The 9,801-nt window shown below is 30.2% G+C and overlaps 1 long non-coding RNA gene across 1 annotated transcript; it reads right to left on the bottom strand.

Annotated features, from left to right (window-relative positions):
- Window positions 1-416: 416 nt before the first annotated feature.
- Window positions 417-9,519, bottom strand: LOC145269622 (uncharacterized). The gene is made up of 2 exons (XR_013865142.1): window positions 8,941-9,519; window positions 417-3,673 (listed from the first exon to the last, which is right to left on the bottom strand). It is a non-coding gene; the product is annotated as an uncharacterized LOC145269622 (long non-coding RNA).
- Between the last annotated feature and the right edge of the window lie 282 nt (window positions 9,520-9,801).

The following is a 9,801-nucleotide window of genomic DNA, read 5'->3' as shown; positions in this document are numbered from 1 at the left end:
GTGCTTTTTAAATGACACTGTTATAATGGAAAAAGTAAATTCAACAACTACTAATATAATATTTTGAAAAACTTATTAATAAATTAATTAGATTTAATATCCCAATTTTTCTAGGATAAACGTGTTTAACATATTTTCCAATCATTATTGCCTTAGAAAATATTTTTCTCAACTTAATATAATCTAATAACTATTTACTTCCCAAAAATAAAACAGGATAAAAATACTCGTTGCCAATATCGATCATCTGCATTCGAGGAATTAATCGATTACATTAAAATATCGTGTTTCTATTTTGGTAACATTATAAATATCTGAAAGGAAATAGACAAATCCAAAATGACAAATTATACACATTTTTATGCATTCTAAGAAATATTATTTTATTTTCGTGTTAAAGTATAAAGAAACATGACTTCATCTGTTCTTTTGATTAAATACTAATTTTTTTATATAAAAGATCAAATTCAAATTTTATGAAATGTTAAAAGTTATATTTTCCTGTTATAAAACAAAAGATTGTTCTGAAAATGTATCCACAATTTAGTTTACTTAAAACAGTTTTTAGATTGTTATTAATTTAATATTAATAATTGCTTTTGTATGTAAGCATAGATCTTTTATCCTAAATGTGTTTCAATTTTCTAGGAAAATAATCAAAATATTAACTTTTAGAATTCAAACTATTCACTTCTAATTTATTATTTAACCGGTATATTAACTAAGATGTTTTTTAAAGTTGTTTTTTCATGATCCGCTAATTATGGAATTTATTTGTTTACTCATCTGTTACAAGCAAACTTTTGTTTCTGTACAATAGCTAATGCATATAACAATGATGTTTTTCTTGCGAATATGTTACAACATACATTACAACATTTTGGTTTCAACCCCTCATCATATAATATGAGCTACATTTTAAACTTCCGGATTTCTTAGGATCATAATAGCAGAGCAACAATTCGTTGCATATAATGTCCTTTATCTCTTGTAGAAATTTCTTGTAGCTGTTGCTCCATTAATGGTCAGCATCTTTTTTTAATAGTTCTGTGAGGTTTGCTGTGAGGTCTTAAAGCCCGTGAATAAATGTTGCCATGTAGGTAATAAAACCTATGACCTTTTGCAATTCTGCAACGTTAGTTGGGCTTGATCTAGACTGTTTTGTTGTGTTTGCTTTCACTAAACAATAATAAAAAAGATATGGTAACTTGAAGTTAACCAGTAAAACTATTTTGTAATTATTCTGTAGTAATTCGTAACATATCCAAGAATTATGAAAAATGATGAATTGAGTTGGTGTGTTTGTAATGAAATAGATAGTTCAGATGATGTATCAAAGTTATTATTTTAGCAAGAGGGGGCTATAATTTGGGTTAAATCAAGAAAAATGATTGTCGAAATTAATAACATATCCAAGAATTACGAAAATGATGACATTTGGGAGTGATTTTATTTCGTCCACTTTTTGGGGATCTGGGCATATCCCGTTCTCATCGGAAATTGCACCAAAGAACTTGAACTGTTTCTGGTTGATTGCACATTTGCTACTATTGAATGTGAGGCCGGCAGTCTGTGCAGTATCCTCCAACTGTCGTAAATTGTGGTCATGCTCCTCTTTGGTCTTCACATGGATAATCACGTCATCAATTAAAGCTAATGCTCCAGGCTACTTCTCGATGATCATGTCCGTCTTCTGTTGAAAAACATCTTGAGACATGACTAAGCCAAAGGGCATTCATTTGAAACAATATCTCCCGAAGGTTAAAACCAAAATGTTGTTATGTATCCTATATAATATTGTTACACAAAGGGCCCAGTCTAAGCCAGGTTGACATGCTAGTATATATATGTGTATATATGTATATACATATATGTATTTATATGGATAAAAATGTGGCACGCGTCTGCAGATGGAATGTGAGGAACATGACAGCTAAACCAGAATTGTTTCAATATTTCTCACGAATGTAAACAAAATATGCTATTATTTGAGAAAGAATGTAGCAGTTTAACGAATCTGGTTATGTTGATGTTTTTCAAAGTTGACAGGAAGTGACACGAAAAAGATTGGCAGATGGAGATTTGTCAACCAAGTGGATATTCTTCTCTCTGTCGCTCTCTCACTCCTCTCTCTATCCACCATAACAGAGAAACAAGAAGGAATAAAAACGGACTGTTGCTTATACCAAATGTGTTGTTGTGTATTTGAATTCTAGAAAAAAAGGTTCATAATATAACAATATGAGCTACATTATAAACTTTCTGTAAACATTATTGGAAAAATCGTCGCCACATATTTTAAAAGAAGGATGCAACTTTATTTCTATGAAAATATGTCACAAGAATATGTATTTGCATCTGTCCAAGAGTCACATATTTCTAAATATGTTACACTGTAAACGAAGCAGCTAGTGGATATGGTTGCTTTTAAGCATCGGCACATTGAAACAGTGAGATTGAATAATCACACAGAAAAATAGCTTTCATGTATTTTATGTTTAAATGTGTGTTACCATATTCTCTGTGAAAGAAAAATTTGCAAGAATATGATTTACTTCACAATAAATGTTTAGAAGCAACGGATTTGATTCTTTTGAAAATAAATACACAAAATTAAGAATATGGTTTCTTTTTTGTATGCATTCGTGTATGTCGTAACATATTTTGTTTTCTTCTAAAAGAAGAGCCACATACTTCACAAGAATATGGTTTCTCTCCAGTATGTGTGCGCATATGTGCCAACATATTTTGTTTCTGTGTAAAAGACAAGCCACATAGTTTACAAGCATATGGTTTTTCTCCAGTATGAGTGCGCATATGTTGTACCATATTTTGTTTCTGTGTAAAAGAAGAGCCACATACCTCACAAGAATATGGTTTCTCTTCAGTATGAGTTCGCATATGTTGTAACATATGTGCTTTCTGTGTAAAAGAAAAGCTACATACTTCACAAGAATATGGTTTTTCTCCAGTATGTATTCGCATATGTAATATCATAGCTTGTTTCACTGTAAAAGAAGAGCCACATACTTCACAAGAAAATGGTTTCTCCCCAGTATGGGATCGCACGTGAATGGCCAAATTTTGTTTATTTGTAAAAGAAGAGTCACATACTTCACAAGAATATGTTTTCTCTCCAGTATCTCGTTTAGTGTTCATTTTTGCAGTCCAAATATTTACGAGTGTTTATACAATTTGTTTCTGTATTTTTCTGATTGTTTTTATTTTAATAAACGAAATGAATAAAAAATACATTTTCTGTTTAAGTTTTATGTATGTTAAATTAAATAATATTAAAAATAATATAATTATAGATTTTAAATTAAATTAAATAGATCGTTGGAGGAATATGCTATTTTAATATGTAATTATAATATATTTATATGAAAATTGTGTGCAAGCAAACCTATTAGATCTATATGTGGTCCTGAAATACTGCATTTATTAATAGGCCCAGGAGTGGATTTATCATATGCACTTAAAATACATTATTCATTAATGTATTTGCGATAATCATTCCAACCTGTGTCTTAAGCTCATGAATAGAAAAGAAAAAACACATTTGTCAGGAAAATGTATTTTTTTCAATATCTTATCCCAAAAATCGATTTGATGAAAAATAAAAGCTTGTATAGTCCACATTTGTTTTCCTTTGAGTTGATTGCTGGATATTCTGCAAGATTAAAAAATTGAAAGAAATAATGTTTATTGCAAAAAAAAACAATTTAAAGATGTACAGGTATACATGCGGTTATGTTTTTGGAGGCTAAAATTGAAACAACCTTGTTTGCACTTTTAAAAAACTCACTACATTCATTCATTCATTACTGATTAAATTCAAACTGTTATAATTTAGCAATACTTATCAATAAAAATGTATTTTTTGTAAATCAGTTTTTGGAAAATATTTTATAAGATTACCATGATTTTTAATGAGAAATAGATATTTTACATATATAAATAAAATATTGTAAAAATATAATTGATAATATTTTTATTTCACCGATTCACTCATTTCATATTTGTTTAGTTACAGATGCAAAATAATTCATTATCATCAATTTTTATTCTTACTTTAGTTGTAAAAAGTTAATTTTAATAACAATTAGTTTTCCTGTGAAGAAAATATTCAAATTTAATGATTGTCATTTACTTTGCTTGTTTTTATATCATATAGTAATTGATGAAGAAATGACCTTTAACCATCAGTTAAATGCCATTGAAAATAATTTATTTCCAATACTGGTGACTCAGACTTTTGATGATGAACCTATCAAGTCTCCACTGCAAAGAAATGTAAGAGATAAAACCTAGCATTTAATATAATTGGTATAAGGTCAATTTGTAACAGAGCTGATGACGTTCACATATCAGCAGCAACAGCCATATGCAAATGATCAAGCCGGCTGCCGGATTTGAGAGCAGAGATGAAAAGGAAACACATGTTCTGAAAAGCAGATATGCAAGTTGTGTTCAAGACATGAGAGATCAGACATAGGCGTGTGACACACGTGACTCAAAAGCAACAGAGAAAGAAGTGTCCTAAACATGGCTGCACAAAGACAGATTCTTGTTAAACACATTAAAGTACAAGATTACTTTTGAAAAAGTCTTGAATGCAATTATATTTGAAAGAAAGAGTAAAAGAACTAAAAAGAAAAAATTTGTATTTGCGAGTATTACAAGCTACATTTGTGACAGAATAATTTATATTTGATGGAAAAATTAAAGTAACCTAAGATGAAAGTATTGCAAGCTATCACTGTGGCATGATGACACACTATCCATAGCCCTTGAGTCCCTGGAGGGGTATAGGTCATCTACAACTTTGTAGATGCTTTTGTAGTGAGGAGTTCTTTTTTACAGGGTGAGGATGCTGGCCCCATGCCCAACCTTCCCAGAAAGTACATACAGCGCCTAGCCTTCCCAAATGGTCACCCATCCGGTACTGGCCAGGCTGAATGTTGCTTAACTTCGGTGATCTGGTGAAAACCAGTTTGTCAACATAGTTGATGATGACACACACTTGTAACTTAAAATCGGTATCATAGACTAGTAGTGTGAACAGATGCAACTCTTTATTGAATTAAAATAATATTAAAATAACAAAGATTGTGTATTTTTATGCTTGATGAAGAGAGTGCCAAATATACAAGAAAAGATGAAATGCACGTGTTGATTCTTACTTCCAAATGAAATGCAGACGTATAGAGTTGGTAAATGAAAGCTAGGTTGTAATTCATATCCTAATAATGGTGAAATGTCTGCTTAGATTATACTCCCTGATGATTATACACGCAACAAAAGCTCTGAGTTGAGTATTTACTTTTAGTTTAGCGAAAATCGAATTTCCTGCATCACGAGATTCAGAATCTAAGCAAGTTGAACAATTATGTATAACACCCAAGAGCCGAATAATAAACACGATAGATAATTGTTGCATTGTTTTTTTCTCTGATAACCCACGTCTTGAACTCAAAAAGTTGTTACTCTCAGTGATGGCTATTGCCCTCAAGCAGAATAAAAGAAATGTTTGACGCATTATTGACGAATAATAGCTCAACATTCCTGTTAATGTACAAAGTTCTGGTACTGATGTTTTGCACTAGTAAAATAAGAAAAAGCAGAAAACGCTGATCATACATTATGCTTCTAAATCTGCGATCTGCATTTCTTGTAAAAGATCAATTTGAACGCACTGTATCATTGTTAAGTACAACAATAGCTATTGCTTATCGAGCATCAGATTTACTGTAAACATTTCTTTGCAAATTATCTGATCTATTATGAACATAGCCTTATAAATAAAAAAATTAAAAAGGCAGTATTTGAATACATCTACAACATATGTTAAAGTGTTACAGCTGAAACCAATATTTCTGAATGCTTGTTACACTTTCTGTTAGTTGCATGAATAAGGGTTGGTTGGTTGTTTTATGGCATATCAACCCTTTTCAGGTTATTTAATGCCGAATCCAAAGAATTTGAAAAAAAATTTTAATAGAATATATTTGTTGTTTTCAAGTCGGTTTCTATTTAACCCATAGTTGGGACCTTAACACTCCCGGTCCGAGTGGACCTGGGAGCAAGGGCAATTAAATGGTGGCTCCACACTCCCCCAAACCTGCAAGCTGGGGCCTAACCACTGGATATAGTTTAAGGTCAAATCCAGGACCATGAATAAGGGGGTTCGAGATGGGATGGTTTCTTATTTTGTAATGATCTTCAAGACGTCCCAAAAATTATTCCCAGGAGGAATTCTTTTTTTAATCTGTAAACACTCAATGCACCCTTCCTCTCCAAGTATCTAGTAGGATACTATACAAACGGCAAGCACATTGTCAAAAAGGATAACTACACAAATAATCGCCCACTAATATATGCTAATAAAAATAATGGCATATGGCAAGCTGATCTATGCAAAAGTAATCAGCAAGAAAACTCTTTTAGAGATTTGTGGAAGCAATCAAGAGTAATAGAGGTCCTGGATATGACCTTAAACTATATCCAGTGGTGAGGCCCCAGCTTGCAGGCTTTGGGAAGTGTTGAGCCACCCTTTAATTACCATTGCTCCCAGGTCCACTCTGACCCAGAGTAGTAGTAGTACCTGTTAGGGTCCCAACTATGGGTTGAATAGAAACTGACTTGAAAACAACAAATATATTCTATTAAAAAAAAATTTCTTCAAAATATTTAGATTCAGCATTAAATATCCCGAAAAGGGTTGATATGCCGTAAAACCAACCAACCAACTAAGAGTAATAGAATTCTCAAATTTATGGCAAAATTTGAGATTAATGTAATCCACAATAAGGCTACTTCATATTGATCAGCATAAAAGAGAAGAAATATTGCTGAGGGCTTGGGTGCCTGACTGTCAAAAAAGGCATTGTTGGGGTATTCACAGATCAATCAATTGTTGTTTAAATGTGAGGCACTTTATAAAGGATAGTTTTTAGCACATGTTAACACTCAAGAATGATATCTGCAGTTTAAGTGATTGCAGTTTTTAAAAAAAATATTTACTTATATCATTTGTTAATAAAACAAAAATTTCTCATCAGAAATTGTAAAATAATAAAATTTCAATAATTAATAAAACACAAAAATTAAAACACGTTCCCGTTTTTAAAAGGTAAATAAACAGATAGATAAAAAAATATTAAAATTCTGGTAGTTTGTGTTGATATTCTTTTCATAGAATAAACATTGTGGAGATATGGAATAAAACACGATCTTTGCCATAATGAATTTTTACGTGAAATGTACGGTTTTTCAGATTTGAGATAAAATTATTACATGTATTTTTTATTTCACATGCTATTTTTCTTTGAGAAATTAACTTTAAGCTGTAATTTTTTAAACATAATTAAAAGGTAACCGAAAATTTAAAAAATATTATGATCAACCGGCGTTCAAAATCAGGTCCCGTACCTAAGCAGCCATTAGATTTGCCCGTACCTAATTAAACCTTTTATTATTTTAAAATTTGGTCTTTGCTCCTTTTATTGAAAAAAAGAAAAAAAAAAGGATTTAAATTACATTTTTCAAGTCATTATAAGCTTCGAAAGATAGTGAGTCTATTCAAATTTTTTTTCACTCATTTTTAATGGCGACTTCTGACACTGCTAGCAAACCGCCTTTTGTATGTATTTTTGTCCGTTAGTGTTTATGTTAGTGTTTATGTTATTGTTTAGGTTATTGTTTAGGTTAGTGTACGTTATTAAGCAAAAAACGTATTTGCTACGTTTTCAATATTGAAATCGTTTTCCAGGCAGTCGCAAAAAACTTTACAAAAAATGCATTATTGGTGAGAATCTCATAATAATTTTCGGTAATGGTGTAGATTGGCCTTCCTTTGTTTACAAAGCCATTTGACAGAAGTGACGTCAGACATTTTTATCTATGGATGATCAAAACCGTAAAAAATGAACCTTTTTTTTTTAATAAGTTTTACTCAAGCAGTCTTTATTTGAATTTAATGGACTGGTTTTTTTGTTTGTTTGTTTTTTGTATTTATTAACTGTTTTATTCTTATTAAAAAAAAGACGAGGTGTTCTTTCTTTTCGAGATATATTTTTTTTTCGCCATTTATCACTTTAAAATTTTATTCAACAATGAAATGATAAAAAAACAACTTTTCGTTAAATACATTTTTAAAAAATTATTATGAAATATATATAAAGTATATTTTTGATATCTGTAAAAGTTTGTTGAAAAGTTCAAATAAAGTTTATAATTTAATTGAAAAAAAAAATCACCTCGTCTTTTTTTTTTTAAATAAAACTAATTTTGAAATTTCGATGTTTGAAAAACAATCCATAATATATATGGCATTATAAATCATTATAAAAGTTTTATTTTTGTTTGATAAAAAAGAATAAAACAGTTGATAAATACAAAACAAAACAAACAAAAAAGTCATTAAGTTCAAATATAAAGACTGTTTGAATAAAACTATATATATATATATATATATATATATATATATAGTCTTTGAAGTTTTTAACATTTGAAACCACACAAAAAATTATTTTTTATCATTCATTAAAAAAAAACATCTAGTCAGTAAGTCATTTAATCACCTGCAATCACTGCATCAACTCTCAAATTTACTATAATACCAATTTTTATATTTTTTAATTTTTTAATTTTTTTTTTTTTTTTTTTTTTTTTAATATATATATATATATATATATATATATAAGTTCATTCTCTACGGTTTTGGCCATCCGTAGATAAAAATATGTCTGACGTCACTTCCGTCAAATGGCTTTGTAAACAAAGGAAGGCCAGTCTACACCATTACCTAATTTTCGTTTATATACAAACATGGAATGTTGACTCAGTTCTAAATCAATAATCATATCATGATCATTTGGACGTGTTCCAGTAATGAAAAAGAACATCTAAAAGCAATTAAATTCAAATAATACTTACTTTTAGTTTGGCAATTTGTTTTTAACAAAGAAACGATTATAAGATGAGTTAATAAAAACGAGATGAGTTTGACGGGTTGAAGTAAAAAGATGGCAACCGGAATAGCAAGTTCGCAGAAAATGAAAAAAAAAAAATTCAATTATTGTGATTTCAAGTATTATATTTATTTTGTATTGTTATGTATTGCATTGCATTAAAAATTATGGTTTTGTTGTTAAAAATTATTCGTGACTTTTTAACAATAAAAGAAAGCATCTAATTTTTTAACGTAAAAATGCAATCACTTTTAATATGAGTGTGGATAAAAATAAAAGCAAAGATTTTCTGTGAGTTTTGGTGAGAAAATGATTTATTATATTGTTAAACTGAACGAGAAAAACGGCCATGGAAGAAAATAAATCTCGCATCAATAATGTTAAGTATTGCTTTTAATACAATTAATTAAAATCAATTATCTTCGAAACGTCAACGTGGATGAAATCTGATTAGGAATTAAATGATCCCCGTTTGTTTTTATCTACCTCTCCGGAATAAGGAGACAATGCCAAAGGAAACAGGGAGACCGAGACCGACTGACTCAAAGTCTCCAGCAAACTGTGTCCGTTTCTGGGGACCATATAACATTTAATAGAAGTGAAGGCACTTCTACATTTTATCGCCGAAACTGGGGACGCCATTTTATTTCACGCGCCTGCAGTTTAAATGAAAGGGAGAAATCATTATTTTAAATTACGGCCGAAGCATGTGTAATATATTGGACAGGATTATCTCCCTTGCACTTCAATGAACTACGGATTATCTCCCTTGCACTTCAATGAACTACCACTAGAGGGCGCGGCAGTCTTGAAATCTTTTTCTTTA

Source organism: Euprymna scolopes, chromosome 45 (assembly GCF_053919585.1).
Source record: "Euprymna scolopes isolate OS-2025 chromosome 45, ASM5391958v1, whole genome shotgun sequence".
Lineage (NCBI taxonomy): Eukaryota > Metazoa > Mollusca > Cephalopoda > Sepiida > Sepiolidae > Euprymna > Euprymna scolopes.
This window is presented reverse-complemented; position numbering and strand designations above follow the sequence as displayed.